The sequence below is a fragment of the Hemiscyllium ocellatum genome, assembly GCF_020745735.1.
Source record: "Hemiscyllium ocellatum isolate sHemOce1 chromosome 41 unlocalized genomic scaffold, sHemOce1.pat.X.cur. SUPER_41_unloc_26, whole genome shotgun sequence".
Classification (NCBI taxonomy): Eukaryota; Metazoa; Chordata; class Chondrichthyes; order Orectolobiformes; family Hemiscylliidae; genus Hemiscyllium; species Hemiscyllium ocellatum.
In genome coordinates, this window is record NW_026867556.1 from 113,036 (window position 1) to 135,642 (window position 22,607).

Consider the following 22,607-nt stretch of genomic DNA (forward strand, 5'->3'; position numbering starts at 1 on the left):
CGGTCATAAAATGTCAACAGATTATTATTCTGTGCCTCGAGATTATGAGTCAATGACTGTCTGTCCATTTAACAAAATCTTTGCAAAGAACAAGTTAACATCTCAATTGCAATTACTTTTTAATGGACACTTGGTTAGAAGGGACATGGAGCAGGTGAATCCAGACTTAACCAAGATGCAAATGATGCTTTATTCAGAAGTTGCACTGATGCTGTGGAGGAGAGTAGAATATCATTGTGATGTTATTGGATAGGATTAGTGAGTGGAGATGATACAGAGATGTAAATCTGGTCTAAAATAATTTTAGATTTTTAGGACAGTCTCGTTAATCCTCGCATATTGGTGAATAATTTGTAAATATTCATTAGTTATAATTTGTAAGGAATGGGATTTTTGATTGGAAATGAATACGTTGACTTCGACCTGGCCAATTTTTAAATAATATGATAAGCAAGACAACTTAACCTGGTTTAAAAGACAGACTGACTTACCAGGAACACCAACTATAACTAGAGTGGGATAATAACCACCTTGAATAACCATCAGTACATCATAGATCCGCACTGGTAATGATATCCAAGGCTGAGAAAGCCAGTATAGACTCCAAGATAAACTCCTGTCCATTGTTGTAATATTCCAGTCTGATGTTCTCAGGCTCTGATCTCTCCTCCCTCCAACCTCCGCATTCGCTGGAGCTGCTGATCGCTGAAAGTGATGTCAGTGATGCTCCTGCTCAATTTATGGAATTACGAATTGAACTTAGTAACTTAATTAATAGAGGAGGCAAACTCTCCAACGACATATTTATTATCCACGGAGACTGACATTAGTCATAATCATTGAACAAACAGCTCGAGCCAACGTCTTTCAGTACAATTCAAAATAATGACTAAAATGTGCACATTCTCGATGGGACAGGAGAGGGTGACTGAGTGAATGAATGTTGGAACTGGTAAATCAGTTTTGTATAACCATTCCAACTGTCTTGCAATGGGAATGATTCCGGACATTTATCGGAACATTAACATGCTTCTCTCGGTTTATAAATGGAAGCATACACTCTGTAAATACTGATCGGGCATTTTAATATCAGCAAGACATTGAGAGACCAGTTATGTTTCAGGATCTGAGGGGAATATTTGCCTGAGACAACGTGGGGTAATAAAAGATAAACAGCGCGTGTGTGTGGACAAAGAAACGTATCTAGTAGACAATTAGATCAGATTACTTACAGTGTGGAAACAGGACCTTCGGCCCAACAAGTCCACACCGACCCACCGAAGCACAACTCACCCCTACATTTACTCCTTACCTAACACTACGGGCAATTTACCATGGCCAATTCACCTGACCCGCACATCTTTGTGAGTGTGGGAGGAAACCGGAGCACGCGGAGGAAACCCAGACAGTCGCCTGAGTCGGGAATTGAACGCGGGTCCCAGGCGCTGTGAGGCAGCAGTGCTAACCACTGTGCCACTGTACCGCCCACAGCTGACTTCCCTAATTCGGATAGCAAATATTGGAGCATTCACAGTTGGTAAAGCGTGGCTATGGAAAAGACACAGCAGAGTCTAGATGCATCTGAGGAGCAAGAGAATCGACGTTTCAGGTGGAATTATTCAGGCGAGTATCATATCAGTATTCTTTAATAAAACAACTGAAGAATCATCCAGTGAAGCTTTCTGAGTTGAACTAAGAACAAAGCAGGGGATGGTGATCTTATTGCGGTTGTACTATAGGCCTGCAAATTGTCAATGGGAATTGACCAAAAGTATGCAGCGAGATCGGGGAAACTTGCAGGAATAATAGGGTTAACATTGTACGGGCTTCAATTTTCCGCTTAGACAGGACTGACCGAGCATTCAGAGCTAAGCTGGGATGAAGCATGTTAAGTAAGTTCAGGAAAGTTTCCTCAAACAGAGTATAGAGGGTCCGAGACGGAAAGGGGCAAAACTCGAACCACTTTTCTGAAATGGAGCGGGCCAGGTCACGGAGGTGACGTGGGGAACACTTTGGGAACTGTGACCATTCTTCTAATATTTTTTAAATTGTTATGGAGAAGGATATAACCGGTCCCCATGTTCAAGTTCTATCTTGGGACAAGGAGATTGTTGATGGAATTAGAATATCGAACATAGAACATTAAGGAACAGTACACACTATTCTGCCCTCGATGTTGCACAGCCCTGTGAAACCAATATGAAGCCTATATAACCTCAGCTATTCCTTTGTGGTACATTTGTCTATCCAATTACTAGTTCAATGCACTTAAAGTTGACGAGTATACCAATGTTGCAGGCACACTTACTACTCTGAGGAAAGTAACTATCTCTGATATCTGTCCTAAGTCTATCACCACTCACTTTAAGGTTATGCCCCCTCTAGCTAGCCATCATCATGTGAAGAAAAAGGATCGCACTCTCCACCCTATCTCATCATCTGAATATTATCTGCCTCAAATGAGTCGCCTCTCAACTTTCTTCTTTACACTGAAAATGGCTTCAAGTCCCTCGACCTTTCCTCATAAGACCATCCCTCCATAACGTACAACATGGCTTTAAATCCCCTCTGAACCATTTCCAAAGCTTCCACATCCTACCTATAATGCAGTCGTGCATGATACTGAGGATGGTGGAATTTCAAATCAGTAATTTTAAAAATATTAATTAACAATTCACAAATAAATATAGCCCATTGTGAATGCATGGAAAAAATCCAAACATTTGTCCTTTAGAGATGGCCATTTGCCATCCTCATGTGATCTACAAGACATGCCCGCAGCAAAATGTTTGCCTCTCAATTGTTCTCTGCAATTACCTCGTAGGCCATTCAGTTCAAAGGCAGCTAGGTCTGGGTTATAAATGTTGGACAACAAGTGTCACCCACATCCGATACGTGATTTTAACAAAATGTCCATTAGGATGGCCCCACTGAAACCGTGCTGGGATCAGCGTCCTGGCCAATCATATTTGTAGGTTTAAGGACAGGATTTTGAACTGACAGAGAGGGTGCTGTTAGGAATGGAGGTTTCCAAATCGAAAGAGGCAAGATGAAGCATCAGAACAGCATAGGGAGGTGGCTGTAGACAAGCAGAAAGGAATAGGAAGGAACAGAGTTGATCTAAAATTGCATATCAGCAAATAGGTTTGTGACAGGAAATTATGGGACAAAGTAAGTTTTTTTTTGGAATGTGCAAAGTCTCTTCCATAATGTAGATGGATTTGTGGCAGAGAGGTAAATGATATATGATACCAGAGAGAGGCGGTTACAGAGTGAACAAACTAGGAACAGTACAAACCTAACTGAGACTCAGACAGAATGGGATGTTTAACCCTGACAGTAATGGCTAACAAATGCATAACACAGAAAGCATTTGTCCTCAGATTGTGAAGTAGAGTGAGTATGAATGTAAAGTCTGGCTACTAAATGCCAGGCACTCAAGCAGCAAACAGTTTTTGGCCACCTAACAACATTTTGTTGCTCATCACTGCTTGAAACAGGAATTAATTGGAATTTTCAAAGACATTGTTTTAATTTTGGGAAAAAATAATATTCGTATAATCTATAACAATCATACTGGCAAGAGTGATATTTGAAGAGCAGTTCAGAGAATATTCCTGTCAGTTTTTCTTTGAATAGTACATTGTACAGTTGGCTACGGGTGCAACTATCTCAATTCCGACGTTGTGTTTTGAAGCTGAGTGAATGAGTAATGTCACACAGAGAGATCCTCAGGGTAATTATGATAAAGTGCAGTTTAAATGAATATTAAGTTTCAACTTGAATCACAGAAAAGGACAATCTACAACTAGAAGCAAAAATATCAAATTACATGAGTTTGAGAGGAGAACTGACCAAGGTAAAGACGGTAAACGCACTGAAATGCATGTTTGCAATAAACGGTGGGATACATTTGTAGGAATTCGGCAAAAGGAAATTCCATTGAAACACATAAAACCTCAACAAGGCAATCTCGCCCTTCCCTCAGTCAAGCCCATTTGTATTATGTAACATTAGAAGATCCCCAAAAGTACGAACAAATCTAAACACGGAGACTGTCTCAAAACTTAGTTTTCAAGCGATTTCATACGATCTCCTAGTAGGACGAGAGCAGTGAGAGGGGTAAATATTATCAGTGTTGAATAACACAATAGGACCTGTGAGAGTTGAAGGTGCTGGAGGTGCTGAGAGCGTTATAGAGAGTGGCCAGGGCCTGAACACTGTTATAAAGACAGTGCGAGTTTCTGCAGCTGGAGGTATTTACAGAGGTAGGGAGGAAGTATATTCATTCATGGGATGTGGAATCACTAATTGGAACAGCATTCTTTGCCCTACTGCTAATCATCCAGAGTGCATCTCACAGTCAGCCACAATGCTGTGGGTCTAGAGTCACATGTTGGCAAGACTGGGTAAGAATATCAGATGCCCCTCCCTAAAGTGCATAAGTGAACCATTTGAGTTCTTCCCACTGATCAACAATACCTTTATGGTGGCCTCACCAACATCGTGTACAACCGCAATATGACATCTCATTTCCTATTCTCTGTGCTCTGACCAATGAAGGTAAGTGTCCTAAATGGTTGCATCTGCAGTGTGTACACGTGTGAACCAATTTTAGAAGAACTGTGTACCTGTATCCCTAGGTCTTTGATTGACAACACACCCCCAGGGCTTATACATTACCTATGCAACTTCCACCCTCTTTTGTTTTACCAAAATGGAACACTTTGCACTTACCTAATTAAACGCCATCTACTAATCTTCAGCCCTCTGTTCCCTTTCAATCTACTATTCTTCAACCCATGACACCGTTGAACCTGTTATATCAAAGATAATCTTTTTGTTGTCCATTGTTTTGCCTATTTCAAAGTCCCCACCAATACTAACTTAATAGGAACCAGTATTTCCATCCAAATCTTTCATCCAAAAATAAATAAGAATGCACCGTCATATGCCTCCAGTCAGAAAAATAAAATGTCTCCAATCACCCTCTGTCTCCTACCTTCAAGCCAAATTTATATCCTATTCACTATCTCCTTCTGCATGCTGAATAACTTTACATTGATACGAACTGATTACGCAGTCTAACATATGGAATGTAGATCACAGAACATAGAACAGTGCTGAATAAGGCCCTTTGGCCATTCATGACATGCCGATCTTTTTTCATAGTCTAAGATCAAAGTAACAGACATACTCTTCATGTTACTGTCACCCATGTGCCAATTATTAAATATCCCTAATCCATCTTCAACTCCCAACACCACTGGCAGTGCATTCCACCTACCTTCCACTCTTTGTAAGAACCAAATTGTGAAACCCCCCTCCCTTAACTTGCATCCTATCAGCTTAAAAGTATGTCCCCTCGTGATAGCCATTTCTGCCATGGGAAAAGTGTCGCTGAATATCCACTATATATCTGTTCCTCTCATTATCTATCAAGTGTCCGCTCGCCATTCTTTGCTCCAATGAGAATAGACTTAGCTCCCTCAACCTTGTTTCATAAGAAATGCCATCAGTCTAGGCAGCATCCTGGTAAACCTCCACTGTACCCACTCTAAAGCTTCCACATCCTTCTTTTAATGAGGGGGGCACCAAGAACTGAACAAAATATTCCAAGTGTGGTCTAACGAGGGCTCCATTGAGTTGCAGCGTAAACCCACGTCTCATAAAATCATTTCCCCTGCTAATTAAAACCAAAACACGATACGCATTTTTAACAACCCGATCAACGTGGGTGGCAACTTTGAGAGATCTATTGATGTAGACACCAAGATCCGTCTCTTCCTCCGCACTGTCAGGAATCCTGTCTTTAACTCTGTATTCTGCATTCAAATTCGACCTTTCAAAATGAATCACTTCACACTTTATCAGATTGAACTCCACCTGCCAATTCTCAAGCCAGCTCTGCATCCTACGAATGTCGTGTTGTAACCTACAACAGCCCTCCACACTATCGTGTCATCGCCGAACTTACTAACCCACTCTTCCATATCCACATCCATGTCATTTATCAAAATCACAGACAGCAAAGGTGCCAGTACCGAACGCTGTGTAACACCACTGGTGACTATGCTCCAGGCTGAATACTTTCCATCTGCTACCAACCTCTGTCTTCTATGGGCCAGCCAATTCTGTATCCAGACAGCCAAATATCATGTATCGCATGCCCCTGTACTTTCTGGACGAGTCACAAACGCGTAGAAACATTGAGTATATATCGCTTGGCCCGGGGACTTACCGATCCTTATCTTTCTCAAATCCTTCAGCACATCATCCTTCTTAACGTCAACCTGTTCACACATATCAACCGGATTAACGCTATCCTCACAAATGACAACGTCCCTTTTAGTACTGAATGCTGAGCCAAAGTATTGATTAACGATTTCCCCTACCACCACTGACGCCAGGCACAAGTATCCTCCATTATCCCTGATCGGCCCTTCACTCACACTAGCCATCCTCTTGTTCCTCACAAAAGCGTAGAATGCCTTACGGTTTTCCTTAACCTGGCCCACAAAAGCTTTCTCATGTGTCTTTAATTCATTCTTCAATTCCTTCCTTGCTACCATCATAGAATCCCGACAGTGTGGAATCAGGCCATTTGGCCCAAAAACTCCACACCAACCTTCCAAAGTGTATTCCACATAGACCCATTCCACCCAACCACACCCACCCCCCCCCCCCCCCCCCATGACTGTACATTTTCCCTGACTAATACCCCCAACCTACACGTCTCTGAACGCTATGGTTAATTTAGCATGGTTGATTTAACTAAACTACACCTCCTTGGACTGTGGTCAGAAACCGGAGTACCCAGAGGACACCCATACAGACACACAGAGAATGTGCAACTCCGCACAATCGCTCGAGGCTGGAATCGATCCTGGAATTGAATCGAAAGTTATCATTTTCAGAAGCTTTTAGACAAGTTTCAATTCTGGCTAAAGAGTAACTCGGGAGTGAATAGGGCCTATGAAAGATCAATGAGGTCCTCCACGTGCCGAACCAGAGGAGATGGGTAAGATGGGGAGAACTATGAGGCATCAGTGCAAGCCATTGAGCCATCATGCAGCCGTATGTAATCCTCTGGAGCGCAATCTGATCATTGCTTTCTCAACCTAAAGTAAGCTTCTTTTCGTCTTGACTAGATGTTCAACTTCCCTTCGAACCTTGTCAAACGCTTTACTGGTATCCATGTAGACCACCTTTACCTATCTGACTTCATCCACTTCTTATCCGCCACATCAAGGTGTCAATCAGATGAGTGAAACGCAAATTATGCTCACAAAGCCATGCTGACTATCTCTCATCAGCCCTTGACTTTCCAAATATACGTCGCTACCTTCTCTCCGAATCACCTTCAAAAACTTACCCATCACTGGCCTGTTGTTTGTTGTCTCTTCACTGCAGCCCTCAGTCTTCCAGCATCTCAACGTGTCTGTCGATAGTATAAATATACCTGCACAGTGCCACGCAATATCTTGCCTAACTTCCCACAACATGCTGGCATCCATCTGATTAGTTCAGATGATCGGTCCACCTTTATCCATTTTAAGATTCCAAGACCTTCTCTTGTGCATTGTAGATTCTTTCCAGGAATCACTATTTATTTTTCAAAGTTTCCGAGTTTCCATGTCATTCTCTACAGAAAATATTGACAGAATTTTTGTTTGCTTGAAAAATATCTCACCCATCTCCTCTGCTTCCACACGTGGGCGATCTCATTGATCATTAATAGGCCCTATTCTCTCCCGAAGTATTCATTAGCCTGAATTGAGAGTTTCTGAAAATGACACAAACCATATCCTCCGACCACCACACACGTCCCCCACTCTTATATATTCTGTCATTTATGTTCACACCAGAAAATAGAATCCAATTGGCTCAAAAACAAATGACCTTGTATAAAAGGCATCTCCCATTGTTTCTATAAGTTCAGTTGTTATTTATCACCATACCCTTTATCGTATGTGCAGCATGTTCGTGTCCTACTGTCAGGCTAATACTGGTTGGTTTCAGACTGACTGTACAAAGAGAATGGGGAATCCTGTCTATCATATTTTTTTGAAAAAAAGGTACATTGCAGTTTCAGCAGGTAAGAGAGAAGGCAAATCAAATGATGGTATTTATTACAAAATAGGAAGTCTAAAATAGGAAGGTCATGGAAAACTATGCAAATGGAGAGTCAGACCACATCTCCAAAATTATGAACAGTACGGTTGGCCAAAGGAAAGATATACTTGCATTGGAGGCACACCAGCGAAGATCGGCTCAGCTGATTTTGGAAATAGAAGTATTTTCCAATTAAAGAGGTGGATTGATTGAGCTTGACCTCATTGGAGTTTTGAAGAATAACAGAGAAATTGAATGAAGCAACCAATATTCGAGCGGTTTTGGCACTTTCGATGCTGCGGAGTTGGAAAATAAACCAGTACAGCATAACAACAGGCCCTTCGGCCCAAGATGACTGTGCTGACCATGATGCTATTCGAAACTAATCCCATCTGCTTGCACTTGATCAATACCCGTATATACTCCGCCTGTTCACATGCCACTCTAAATGCCACTTAAAGTGTTTGCTCATGTGTCTGCTTCTACTACATCCCTTCGCACTGTCCACACTTTCTGTGAAAAATAGTTGCTTCGCATATCTCATTTAAACATTTCCAATTTCCACTTAACCTTATTGCGTTTGCATTTGTTACTAATGCAGTGGAAAAGAAATTACGGCGATCCACACTGTGCTTCCCTCCCCTAATGTTATATACTTGGACTCTTTCACCCCTTAGACTGTGACATTTTGCAAAACAATCCAATTCTTTTCAATCTCGTGCTATAGCTAACAGATTCTTAAAACATCTCATGCAGGCAATATGTTGGCAATGTGTTCTTAAAACCTTCACAAATGCTCTTCAACATGAAATACAAAGCTGTATACTCAGTCCTGCGACAGATGAGGACAAACATGCTGTGTGCTTTCTTTCTCACTTTTCCCACCTGTATTGCAACTTTCAGGCAACTATGGATGTGCCCAAGATCCCTCTGCATATCATTGGCCGTCAGTATCCTAACTTTCTTGCATTATACCGCACAAACTGCGTCATTTCGTATATGTCAAGGTAAACTCCATTTGCCATTTCTCCTTCCATCTTTTCAGCTGATCGATATGCTACTGCAACATTTGATATCCTTCTTCATTATACACGACTCCACCGATTTTCTTGTCGTCTGCAATAAATACCTTTGCCACTTCCTTTGGTTTCTTTTTGCAAGAACCTGTAAACACGAGGTATAAACTCCCAGAGAAGGCTCACTCATTCACGATGGATTTGAGCAGGATCTCTTCAGTCGGAGGATGGTGAATCTGCAGAAGTCCTTACTACAGAGGGCTGTCGAGGCTGGTTCATTAAATATATTTGGATCAGAGATTGTCAGACTTTAATTAATCAGCGATACAAGGTTTACTTGGGAAAGATATGAAAGTAGAGTTGGGTATTATCGGATCAGCCATGATCTCACAGAAAGCTGGAAATAGTCAACGGGCTAAATGTTTTATTAATCAGAATGAAACATGATATAACACCACAGATCTCTGCTCATTAAGTTGCTTTAGAATAAGATTTTTAGACATTTTTCTGTACACACCATTTGATCAAGTTTAGGCTCTTGCTACCTCTTTGGTGCCTCTTCTGATACGCTATTATAGAAATCCATCTCGTATGTAATCCAAGACTGCATCCATTGCACAACCGATACCCACTAATCATGTAGTGGGGATGTAGACTACTGTACACACAGTTACTGTACTGCCTTTGTTGTAAATGCATGCAATTTCCTGATTGTAGCCATTTTTGCATTCCCATCACTGGCTGGTGGTTATAAACGACTTCCTGCAAACAGTTACTCCCCCTTGCAGTTTCTCAGCTCCATCCAAATAGAAACTGAATTTTGATTTTCGTATCCACGTGGCTGTCTCATTAATTCACTGACTGCATTATTCCTTCAGAACAATACCGGACTTTCTTTGGCGTTTTACCTACCATTCTTAAGTCCTGACAAGCCTCCAATATTCACTTCCCAGCCATGGCCACCTGGAGCCCCACCTGCATAATGACAGTTCGCTCATATAAATTCACCTCTGTTAATGCTGTCATTCCATCTGCCTCGTCGCAATATTGTGGAGTTTTAAGGGATGCATCGAGGTTACAGAGCTAGGCCGGCGTTCAGGGACTCGAGGATGTTACAGAGTTATGGATGGGTATAAGCAGTAAGGAATGTTAGTAAGAGAAATGTTTTGAGAAATTGAAAGAAATTACAGAGCTAGAGCAGTTTGGATTAGATTCCAGGTGTAGGGATGGGTGGAGGGAGAGGCTGGCAGAGAGGGGCACACAGAGAGCGGAGTGTTTTTATGACAAGACTGGAAGAACTAACAGAGATATGGAGAGGTGTAATGACTGAAGAGGTTTACATGTATAAGAAAGTTTGTATGTTCCGGAGCTTACGTAGACAGGAAGGTTGTGGAGTGCGGCAGCTTTTCCAGAACACAGACAGTTACATACACAGATAGTTTTACGCAAAACGGAGTAGGTACCCTCGTTAGGGAAGGTCGAAAGGGAGAGTGAGTCTTCATAAATTTGGGTGAAAGAGCTGGAGAAGAATATGGAGTTGAGTACATGGATAGATAGTCTGAATGAGCTGATATTAAAAGTGAGTGTAGTACAAACTGGAGAGTCACAAGGATTGGGGCGAGTAATATAGATCAGGGATTCTGCCGGGACTAGAGTGGATTCCCAAATAGGGAAGCTTGTAAGGGCTCCAAAGACTGGAAAAGTTGTCAGGTCTGAAAGAGGTCACACAGAAAGGGAGGACTTTAGGGCTGCAGGTGTTTATGGAGCAACTGGATGGTTTAGAGCAGTTTATACAGACAGGGAAGGTTTTGTGCACAGTCGCAAGGTGCACAGAGCAATTGTCACAGACGTTAGTGTATGAAGGTATTGGAAGCTTAATGGGTCCTGAACAGTTAGGAGAGATACGGATGGTTATGGTATAGGAGAAGTTTATGGACTACAGAGAGACTTGTAGCGACTTGGAGATGAGAGAAAGTGTGCTTCAGAATCTGATATACATTGTCGGGACTGGATTAGAGCTGACAAATGAGAAGTGATATTGGGGCTGGAGTCTTTTGCAGTAAACGAGTGTGCTGAAGTGATCAGAAAAGTTTGAAGATGAAGGATAGATTGGAGACCAGTGGGATTAAGAGATATAGAGGGCTGCAGAGGCATCAAGGGAACATATAGTGAGGGAGATTTCTCAGAGCAGGGGAAAGTAAGAGAAGTAGAGAAAATGCAGTGTCTGAAGAGGTTTCAGCAATCAGGAGGTTTCAAGGTACAGGATGATATTACAAAGAAAGGACTAATTTCAACGATTGAACGAGCATGCAAAGATAAAGAGGTCTTTCGACAATGGAGGAAGTTAAATTTCAGAGATAGGAAGGGCTTATTTACTCAAGTAATTTACAAAGGTGTGGTGGGTTGGAGGTATTCAAGCTGGGTTGATGTAAATAACGTCTTCTAAGATTTGAAGGAGGGTGCTACAGGGAGCAATTTCAGAGCTTGAGTAAGTTACACAGATAGGGAGTGGTGCGAAGACTGAAGGATATTAAGGAGATAGTGAGGATGTGGGGACGATAGGTGAATACACAGATGAGAGCGGTTGTGGAACTGGAAAAGGTTACACAGATAGGGGATGTTGTGAGGACTGGAGACGTTTCACAGATTGCGATGGCTGTGGGGACTGAAGGAGGATATGCAGATTGGAAAAGTTGTGAGGACTAAAGGAGTCTATGGAGTTAGGGAAGATCGTGGAGACTGAAGGAATTTATGGAGGTATGGAGTGTCGTTGGCACTGAAGCAGGTTAGACAGATAGGGAGGACTTTGCGTATTGAAGGAGGTTATTGAGATAGGGAGGATCGTGGGTACTGAGGTATTTATTGACAGAGGGAGGGTCGTGGCGACTGATTGATGTTACACAGCTAGGGAGAATCATTTCGACTGAAGGAGGCTATGGAGATAGGGAGGGACCTGGGGGATGAAGGAAGTAATAGATTTCGGGACCTTTTGGAGATTGAATGAAGTTACACAAATATGGAGTAACATTGGGACTGAAGGAGTTATGGAGATAGGGAGGGTTATAGGTACTGAAGGAGATTACACAGATAGGGAGGGATGTGTGGAGTGAAAGAGGGTACAGACGTACAGAGCGTCGTGAGGACTGAAGGAGTTTATTGAGATCGGGAGAGTTTGGAGGACTGAGGAGGTTAGTTAGATAGGGAGGGTCGTGGGACTGAAGGGAGTGATAGGGATAGCGACTTTATAGAGAAGCACAAGAAAGCGGGCCAGGTGCAGGCATTTTGACCACACGAGCCAAGCACACTTTCAATATGATCACATCTGATCATCTCACTCAATACACTGATCTGGGTTTCACCCCATACACTGTTCTTGGAGTAACTGGTGCCATTCAATGATACAGAGGAATGTAGCAACTCCGCAGGTTATGTGGCGGGAGAGCGTCTCACAGAGATGGATAAGGTTGTGGAAGCTGGAACAGGTGATAGACATAGGCCGAATTTTAGGAATGTGAGAATATTACGTGGAAGAGGAGGTATGAGAGGATGGGATTTAGTAACAATCACAGGGAGGATTATGGGAGCTCATGTGAGTAATGGAAATAAACAGTACCTGGAGGAAGTTAAAGGCAGAAAGGTTTGGAGTAAATGTAGTAGATTGCATAAATAGGGAGGATATCAGGGACCAATAGAATTTCCAGCTATTGAGTGTGTTTTAGAGACAAGAGGAGTTTATTGTCGTCAGTAGCATTGTAGAAACAAAATTATGAGAAGCAGGGTAACTGCGCATGATATCCAGAGACAATGAGGATGATAACAGCTGGAGGAGGTTAATACGGTGGGGAGAATTTTTTTGTCAGGATGAGGAAGGTTACACGGATCATGACGATAGTAGGAACTTGAGACAGTTACGAAGACAGGGAGGAATTTTCAGGTCCCGTGTGGAAGGGATAGCTAAAGGGACAGAAGATTTTTTGTTCATAAATAAGGGGGATTCTGGGACTGGAGAAGATTACCCACATGTGAACGACTGTAGGGATTAAAGTTAAATAAACAGACATGGAGAGCTTTACTGGTAGGAGAAGATTACAGGGATATGCAGGCCTGTGGGGGCATACAGAAGGAGGGAAGATGGTCCACTGGAAAATGCTACAAAGATTTAGGCATTGTTAGTGACTAGAGAAACTGGCTGAGATAGGAAGTGTTCTATGGACCAGAGGAACTTCCAAATAAGATGGTGATAATGAAGTGTGGAATTTTTCGCCTGTTCCTTGCCCAGCATTATATCGACATCATGTCCTCAGGTTCTGAATTAAATACCACTAACTAGCCTCTGTGCTGTTTACTGTGAGTGATCCTTCCGGCTGCAGAATTTATTAAAGGATCAAGATCTTGTACTTCATCTTTATCTGGCTAATGAACCGTCTTCAATGAGGTCATGAACGACACACGATCGCCCTGAATATCTGCGCGAGACAGAGAAATAGTCAGGCTCAGACATTAAACTGATGCAGTGACGTTTACATACATAGGATGAAACTGCATCCTAGAGAGATCCAGAAAATTCCATCCTGACCTGCGCTGCTGTGTCTCTCGGGAGTGGAGAATTCTGTTGGCTCAAGATGTCAAAACTCTTCAGAGCGAGAGTTGCAGATAGAGGCAGTAATTAGACTCACACAGTGAAGGAATTCAAATTGAGAGATACAGAGTGATATCACCAGAGTGCAGGAATATTTCAGGATCAAAGAACGGTGTCATGAGAAGTGGTTTTGATTAAGTGGACACTGCTACCAGTTTTCAGGGAGGAGTGAGATGTTGTGTTCAGATGGAGTCAACTGGTCTCGTTCTGGGGCCATTGTCCAAGTCAATCATATGACCAGCATGATGCAGAGTCTTTTAAACGTATATAGATGAGGAGAAACAGCGCTCAGGTGAAAGACAATCTCCAAAACACAAGAGAAAGCTTGAAATATTGGAATAGCATGGGGCTGTTGCTGAAGACAAGCAGAAAGGGCTGGGTATAACTGAAATCCCACTGCAGCAAATAGATTTGCGACAGGAAATTACTGTTACAAAAAAGTAAACGACAGTTTCTTTATCTAAATACACAAAGCATCTGCAATAATATATGTGCGCCTGTGACACAGAGTTAAATAATTTCTGTCTAATTGGCATCAGGGAGATGTGGTCGCACAGTGAGCAAAGGTGAAGCATCAATATTCACGACTGCACAACACTCTAGAAAATCAGGCAAAAAGGAAAGCAGGAAGGGGAACGCTTATAGATCGGGATAACAATGGGATTACCAAACAAATATTTTGCTTCAGAATATGAATGATTATGGTTGTAAATTCTGAGTTATAATGATCAGAAAACGGAACTGGAAGGGTGGTGTTAAGGCACGCGAACAGGATTATATTGTTGCACATCTTTATGGACAGGGAATTATTGGATTTTGTAACAAAAGGCAACGAGATAATTGTGAGTGGATTCAAACTTCCTATCTCATCCTCTCGGAGAAGGATGACTCTCTCCCACTCTCAGGGGGACTCTGTAGTTGGCTGTAGAGACACATGTGACTTCCACAGATTCTGTTACGCTTGGGGCAAAAGGTGGCTGTGAGAAGAGTGTGGGTGAGGTGTTGGTGTGGTAGCACGCTCTTTGTGCTCTTTTATCCTGAATGCCCTTTTTTCCGCTGGCAAGTCTCAAGATACACGACACCTTCTATATGCTCCTCCCCTATTTTAGACGGTCTTCGCCCAGTAATTCCAAGGTTTCGGGGGGAATGCTGAACATTAGCAGTGAGGTCACGTGGGCATCTCTGAAGCACTTCCTCTGTCCATCTGGAGCTCGCCTGACACCAAGCTCGTCTGCTTGGGGAGTCTTGTGTCAATCATGGTGATGCGGTGCCTAGCCGATCGTAGCTGATCAAGGAGATTTGGGGGGATGTCAGTGTCCCGATGCTGGATGTTGGCCTGGTTGAGGATGCTGGTGTTGCTGTGTCTGCCATCTCTGTAAATTCACTGGTAGTGCTGGTACGACTGCTCCAGCAAAGTGAGCTGCCTGCTGTGGTGTGTCCAAAGTCTCAGAGCCATGCAGGAGGGTGTAAACTACCACAGCCCTATATAGCACAGCCTTGGTGCTGGATCAGATGTTATTGTCCTGGAGTACTCTTTTCCTGAGATGGCTGAATGCTGTGAGAGCGCACTGCATGCAGAGCTGTTTCTATTCGTCAATATATGCTTTGGTCGACAGAACACTCCCGAGCTATTGGAAGGTCCAAGCCTACTCATAGACCTTTATGTTCAAGAGTTTGATCCATGCTCGCATATGTTTGCGTATATGTGCCGACAAAGCGAGGGAATACACCCTCCGACAGTGCACATGCAAACACCATCCATCTTCTGCCGCTCACTGGCACTGTTTGGGATGCGATTGGTTTAGGTTTGTAGGTGGTTGAGTTTTAATTATTTCCTGCTCGTTCTGCACGTTCGCTCCATTCCAGCAGAGAGCTTGTCGACGATAAGATGAAGCATTGCAGTGAGGTAATTCGAGTACAGTATTAGGGTAATGACACAGCCCTGGTCTGAATGGGAAGTTTGTCAGTGTGGGAACCAATTACATTACCATGACTTCTATGTCATCGTGGAGCAGGTGGAGGATGGGGACAAATTTGATGGTGTAGCCAAACGAGAGAAAGACATTCCATAACGCTTCCTGGTTGATGGTGTCAAAGACCTTTGTAAAATCAAAGCTGTTCATGTACAGAGGGAGATTCTGTTCTTTGCATTTCTTCTGCAGGTTTCACAGATCCCCAACAGGCGTTTGGCTGCGATAGTTTTGCTGCTCATTCCTAGCCTCCTCTCTAAGCCTACCTTCTACATTTACTGCTATACATTGAAGCCGACTTTCCTGGTTAATCGCCAACTTCAGACGTTCCATCTCTCTCTCTTTGTTCCTTGCCTCCCTCTTTCTCTTTTTCCCTTCCCTAACGTTTTTCGCTTTCATCCTGAGCGTCTTATTTCCCTTCTCTTCCTGTTCTGCCAAAGCGATTTGGTCCATCTCTCTTTGTTCTATTGGAGCAGTTGTTTCATATTCTCTGTCATTTGCCTTTATCCATATTTCCAATTGTTTCAGTTCCTTTTCACGTCCAAGCTGCCTCATCTGCAAATGAATTCTAGCCATTTCCAAAGTTTCTGATGGGGTTTCCAGCAAACTTATTAGTCGATGTTTTCCTGAATTTGCCTCTGCATCTTGGGTAGATGAAGGCAAGTGCAACTCCAGCTTGTCTGCCAATTCCGTCAGCTTGCCTTGCTCATCTTGTGCAAAACACCGACAGTCACATTGTCCACTCCCAGAAAACTCACAACGACTGAAAGAGCCAGTAGAGCACAAAACATTGTTTAAATCAACCGAATTCAACACCCGAAACAACAGACAGTTTGTGACCAACAAGCTCAAAGTTTAATTATAGAATCAGTCTGAGCAAGAATCTCCAATTTGCCAGACCCTCGAAATATATGTTAAGAAGGTTGTGATCAAATTAACGTTTCCTTATTTTAAAGGCAGACGTGAGTTGGTGTTCCACCTGTATGCAACTGGTCATACCACTCGGCTTCAGACAAAGCAGAATTGAGGTAAGCACTACAATTGATGCACGAACAAAAAGAAACAGGAATTTAGAACAACTGCCCTGTTCGAAATTTAAAATGACACGATACAATGACAAGTATTAATTAACTGTTCCAATACTGTAGCATCCCATAAACACACTTCCTCTAAAAAAACAAATTCAAACACATTTTCTTGCTGGCAGGAGGGAACAATATTCTGAGAAAGTCATCAGAAGAAAGTCAGCGGAATTCTTTAATGAAGCTTGCAACTCCCGTGGACTCACACATCTTGTGGCTGCTACAGCTAAACCGAACGACAAAAAGCCTGAACCAGGAGACCTGGCGACACCCATTGAATGGTTAAATTATACCCTTCTGCACCTTTGCTTTTAAGAGGTCTCAAATAAACCCAAGGATAAATCTACCTTTATAAAGTGACAGAATCATCACGCAATCTATGGAAGATATCGCGGAGGCCAAAGCAGAAATCGTCACATCATCTCCAGCGCCGGGTAAGTGGCCAGAAGACTGGAGATTGATTAATATTGTGCATTTATTTAAGAGAGTTTCTGAGGAGAAGCCGGTGAACTAAAGAGCGATGAGTCCTGCAAGAGTGATGCGACCTTTATTGGAGGGGATGCAGAGAGATAGAACGTACACGCATTTGGAGGGGCAAGAACATATTAGGGATGGTCAGTATGGCTTTGTGCGTCGGAAATCATGACTCACAAAACTTATTGAGTTGTTTGATGACGTAAGCCAGAAGATTAATGAGAACAGAATGATAGACGTCATCGACATGGACATTAGAAAATCTTTAGACAATATGGAATTTAATTAGAAAAATACCAGTTATTGCATTTTGTTAAAATGAATAAAGGTTGGATTTGCACAGATACTGGTAGGACATGGCCATTTTGTCAAACAGAAAGCCCTGGGGGTTCTTGCACGGAGTTATTTGGAAGTTCCTGGTCGTCTGGTTGGTTAATCACGGTCTTATCATGTTTGTCTTCCGTGCTCATTCCACTGAGTACAAGAGTGGGACTTCACTTTGAAGTTGTTCACGACCTGGATCATTCCACATCTGGAGTATTGTACGTATGGTCCTCTGGTAATAGAAGGGTATTAATTATTTGGAAAGGGGTCAAAAATATCTAGCAGCATGTTATTGGGACTGAGATGTTGAATTACGACAGGCTGGATAGCTTGGGGTTTTTTGATTGCTGGTGTGTAGATGAACTAGAGGTTTATAACATCATGAGAGGCACGAATATGTTGATTAGCAAAGGTACTTTCTGTACGATGGGGAAGTTCAAAATTTGGATGACAGGAGAAATACTCAGCACTGACATGAGGGTCAGCGTTTTGATATAGAGGGTTGTTTGATATCGTTTGGCCTGGCACAGGAAATGGTGGAAGCAGGCAGTGTTAAAGCTTTCAAAAGACATTTGGAAAGTTTCTTGAATAGGAAATGTTCAGAGGCACAAAGGCCAAATATACCCAAGTCGGTCTAGATGGGGAGTATTGCCAGCGTAAATGAGTTGGAACGAAGGCTCTGTTTCTGTGTTGTATCATCTGCGAATCTGTGTCGCTATTACAGTCGGGGTTCCAAAACAGAAATAGGAAGGGAGTTCCAGAAGTGAATTAAATTGACTCATTCGTCATCAAGCATTTAATTTCAATCGTTTTACGAGGGAGAGCACACATACCACAATTTATTGATTTTTCACCACATTTTTGTCCAAATATATTTCATGCAGAAATATTTTATAACATTCAGTTGATCTCTTGTTATATTTATAGACAATGTGTCAGCACACATTTGAATGCCCTACTCGTGATAACTTCAATATTCAGCTGCAGGAGACAGCATCGGGGTATTCTTGCTGGACTATGAACCGACAGATCTAATTTTCCGAGGATCCGGATTTTGAATCTCAGCACACCAGATAATGGAATTTAAACTCAGTTAGAAGAATGTCTGCATTTAAGACACGAATTACGACTATGAACTTATTGCCAATTTTATGTTAAAAAACTCATCTGGTTCAAGGATGTTCTGTAGTGAAGGAAATTTCAATCTTACCTGGTCCGATGGACGTGTGACTCCACACACACAGAAAGTTGATTGTCCCTAATTTCCATCTGGGAAATTAAAGACAGGCGATAAGCGCTAGCATAGTGAGTGATAACCTCATTCTACAACGGAATAAAGAAAGAATATTAAAGACTGTAGTCTGTTGGTACAGCATTCTATTATCCCAGCTTTCTTCCATCAACATGAAGTATGAAACTCGAGTGAAATCGTATCGGTTTTAGCAAGCAAATACTTAAAATTAACTCATATTTACAGCTATATGAGAAATGGAATGCATGTTCATTTATACTAAGATCACATGACAAATCTGAAGACAGTATCTTGATAAAATTCATACTTAGTTATGCTGTTTTTGTGGCCTGAAATGGAAATAAGGCAGTTTTTGATTTGTTCTGTAATAGAACACAGAAAGGGCAAAGTAATAGAAAGGAGCTTACCTGACACTCAAGGTAAGTTACAATTCTTTTTGGCTGATTTTTGGCTATTCTAATTGTGACCTGAAATCGAGTTTCTCTTTTAACTGTTGTTAACTTCCATGCACCTTGCTGAACAAGAATCCCTTGTCATTATTCTAGCGTTGATGCAATTACTGGTATCTCGAGGATGAAAATATTGAAATGCAAAGCTAATGTTTAAATGGAACCCGCAGATTCACTCTTTTTAAGGAACGTCGCTACCACCCACTTGACTGGTGCAAATATTACTTGAAATCTAAGTCTAAGCCTACGTGTTGTCCAGGACATGCTGCATCTGACGCTGTGCTCCTTCATCATCTGAGTTTTCCAAAGGTGCTGAGCAACGTGTAATTATCCACAGACCTGCTAATTAAATTATGGTTTTGGGAAGATCATTGATGAAACGTCTTAAGAAAGACCCCTGCGAAAGTCTGCAATGATTTTATGGAACTATACTGTGTGATTACGAACAAAATCAATCGTCCTCGTTTGTGTTGTGCATGAGTCCAACTAGCAGCGTTCATTCATTCGATTTCCACTTTTGATATCAACATTTCAAACCAAATTAAATGAAATGCTGCGTTAATGTGAAGGACAGTCATTCCAATCTCTGCTTTGCTGTTTACGACTTCTGGCGAAATTTGAACAAGGCGAGTAATTTTGCCAAGAGACGAGGTGAGATAATTTATCTTTCATATCTGTTTACACCATCACAAAGGAAAATACATACATATTCTCTGATACAGGCGTTTTTTCAATTACTCCGATCTTATATTTTTCGTTTTCAAACTCAAAATACTGCTTCATCAAAACGACTTTGCCATTTTTATGCAAAATACCGTCGAATCTTGTAACAAGGTTTTATGTCAGTTCTTTGCACGCTGTGTCCTTTCTCATTTCAAGCTACATTACTTTTGCATATATTTCCAACTGGTCTGCAATGATGAGTTCTCGGTATTTCTCTTTGCCTTTCTTTCTTGTCTTTTCTTGACCAGCAATATCCTGGTTTTCTATGCGGCAGTAAGCATGGCTACCCCTGCCGCTTGTTTTATTTTTGGGACACACTGAATCTCCCTTTTCAGTGCATCATGTTGCTCTCGTGCTGTCATCTGTTATTTCTTGCGTTTTGTCTTTTGTGCCATTTCTTCTGTAATTGTATTGTTAATACTTCATTGGCAATTTCGTTTTACTATTTATAATCGCCTGCAAGTTTCTAAGACTCAGAGCAATGACTGACACCAGTAGTATTACCGAAGTTGCATACTTCTCCGAAGATTCTAAGTAAAGGATAAACGATTCACAGGAGCTTTATACCAAAGAAAAAGCATGTCTAGACTGAAAAGAAAAGATGAGGAACACCAGATTGTCCTCGTTTTCCAACATATTCTCTGCTCACCCTCATTGTAACGAGGTGGAGATATCAATCCAAACACCATTCAAAACAGCTGAGGCCTTCGGATTGGATGCACATTTGACTGTTTGGCTTGTTTACCTTTGATTTCTCTATGCGGCCTTTTCCTTTCCTTCTATTTTGATAGACTTGCTTCTTCCTTCATTGCAGCAGAGTCATGCACAACACTTGTCCGCATGTGTTCACTTCAGAAGACGAGTCATGTTGGTATATAATGTCATGTCCGCAGATGCTGTCACTCACACAAATGAGCACTAAAATGTACTGCTTTCCTTTCAGATATCCAACCTGTGGGCCATTGTATTCTCGTGATTTGACCCCACGTTTCTTTCACAGGTGCAGTAACATTGCGACACGGAGGTGAACCATTCTGTTACCAAGAAAACCTCACCCCGCCTTGGAACCTGTTAAAGGAGGAGTGACAGAGAACTCTCAAATTGAAGAATATAACACCTATTCACTTTTTAACTTTAAACATGAACATTAAACAGCTATTCTGGGACGGCATGGTGTCTCAGTGGTCAATACAGTTGCCTCATAACGCCAGATAACTGGGATCGATTCCGTCCTCGGACGATTGTCTATGTGGAGTTTGCACATTTTCCCACTATATGTTTGGGCTTCCTCAGGGTACTCCGGTTTGCTCCCACAGTCCAATGATGTGCACGTCAGCTGATATGGCGATGCTAAATTGCCCATCGTGTTAGATCCATTCGTTAGAGGGAAATTGGTCTGGGCGGGTTACTCTTTGGATGGTCGGTTTGGTCTTATTGGGCTAAATGGCCTGTTTCCACAGCAGAAAGAAAGCAATCTGATCTCGACACAATCATACGACCCCTTCTCTTAACTATTTATTATCTACTTCAAAATCTCGAACAATATGCTGTTCCTATAAGACACTGATTAAAATTACATCAATTTAATTTCAATCCCACACAGTCACTCTCGTCTTCTGTGTCCTTCTACTGCCAGCTGATGCTCCCCCTGGACTGTCGTCTTTCCTTTCAGTACGTGTATCTTTTTCACACCAGAGAAAGGCAATGAGGTCAAGAAGAATACTGAGATACAGGCTACTAGACTAGATGGGATTGAGGTGCATAAGGAGAAAATGTCAACGATTCTGAAAAGATTAAAATTAGATAATTTCCCTCGGCCGAATGGGATTGATCCTTGTATTCTCTGGGAAACCAGGGAGGAGATTGCCAAGCCTTTGGCGTTGATCTTTACGTCGTTAATGTCTACAGGAGTAGTGACAGAAGACTGGAGGATAGCAAATGTTTTCCGATGTTCATGAAGGGAGTACAGACAAACCTGGAAATTATAGACATGTTATCCTGACTTAGGTTGTGGGTGCAGTATTGGAAAGGGTTATAAGATATAGGATTTATAGTAATCGATAGACGAATAAGTTGATTAGTGATAGTCAACACGGTTTTATGAAGGGTGGGTCATGCCTCTCACACTTTATTGAATTAGGTGACTAAACAGGTGGATGAAGGTAATACCGTTGATGTTGTGTATATGGTATCACTAAGGCTTCTCATCAGGTTTTTCAGGGTAGGCTATTGCACATAATACGGAGACATTGGATTGATGGTGGTACAGCAATTTGGATCAGAAATTGGACAGCTGAAAGAAGACAGAGAGTTGTGATTGATGGGAAATGTTCATCCTGGAGTTCAGTTACTATTGGGGTACCACAGGGATCTTCTTTGGCGTCCGATTGTTTGCCAATTTTATAAGTGTCCTGGATGAGTGCATAGATGGATGGGTGAGTAAGTTTGCAGAGGACACACAGGTCAGGAGAGTTGTGGATAGTGACGAAGGATATTGTAGGTTACAGAGAGACACTGGTAAGTTGCAGAGCTGGCTAAGATGTTGCAAATCGACTTCAATGCC